Raw genomic sequence first — 874 nt, 5'->3', positions numbered from 1 at the left:
TTTCTATCCATAGAATCCACTAGAACTTCCATAGAATCCACAGACGGTGAAAAGAGAATCACCTTTGAATGTAGCAGGAGGTAATGTGTTTTTCTTTTCATTAGAATTCTCTTCATACATTCAGAGTGTAGTATTTGTGAATGTTCTGGTTTCCTAATGCCACTCTGACAAGAATATACCACAAATGGGATGCTTGAACAAATAGGAGTTTATTCTCTTACAGTTTGGAGGCTTTAAGTCCAAGTTCAAAGTGTCAGGATCTAGGGGCTGGGTGAAAGCCCCTCAACCTTGGGCTTCAGCTCTAACTCTTGCTCCAAGCCCACTGAAGCTAGATGCATCTCTTCACTCAGGAAGCTACTAGCTGCTGAGGCTAACAAGCCTAAGGTCAACAAATAAAATGGCTCAGTCCCAATGTTACCAAACCACATGGCAGGCCATTGCTTCAACTCCATTGAACTTCCCTGGATTGGCAGAACATACCAGGCTGTTGAACAACAACACAGCTATATGCAGGATTCAAGTGTGTCATAAGCTAGAGACCACTCCCAAATCTCTTTCTTATATATGGGATATAGACCACATCCCTAAAGCAGCTACTCAGCTGCTTATGGTATCCACCATGGATTGCCAGTCTCATCATGGAGAATAACTACCACCAGCTGCCCAGCCACTCAAACAGGCCCAGCCAAGTTGACACATAAACTTAACTACCACAATTTTGTTGTTGTTATGTGCTGTTGAGTCAGACCTGACTCATAGCAACCCCTCCTTGAGTTTCCAAGGTAGCGTAGTGCCTGAAGCACTTGACTGCTAACCAGAAGGCTGGCGGTTCAAACCCACCAGCCACTCCTCGGAAGGAAGATGGGGCAATCTA

The sequence above is a fragment of the Orycteropus afer genome, unplaced genomic scaffold, assembly GCF_000298275.1.
Source record: "Orycteropus afer afer isolate SDZICR_OR568_19922 unplaced genomic scaffold, OryAfe1.0 scaffold00614, whole genome shotgun sequence".
NCBI classification, from domain to species: domain Eukaryota; kingdom Metazoa; phylum Chordata; class Mammalia; order Tubulidentata; family Orycteropodidae; genus Orycteropus; species Orycteropus afer.
This window is presented reverse-complemented; position numbering follows the sequence as displayed.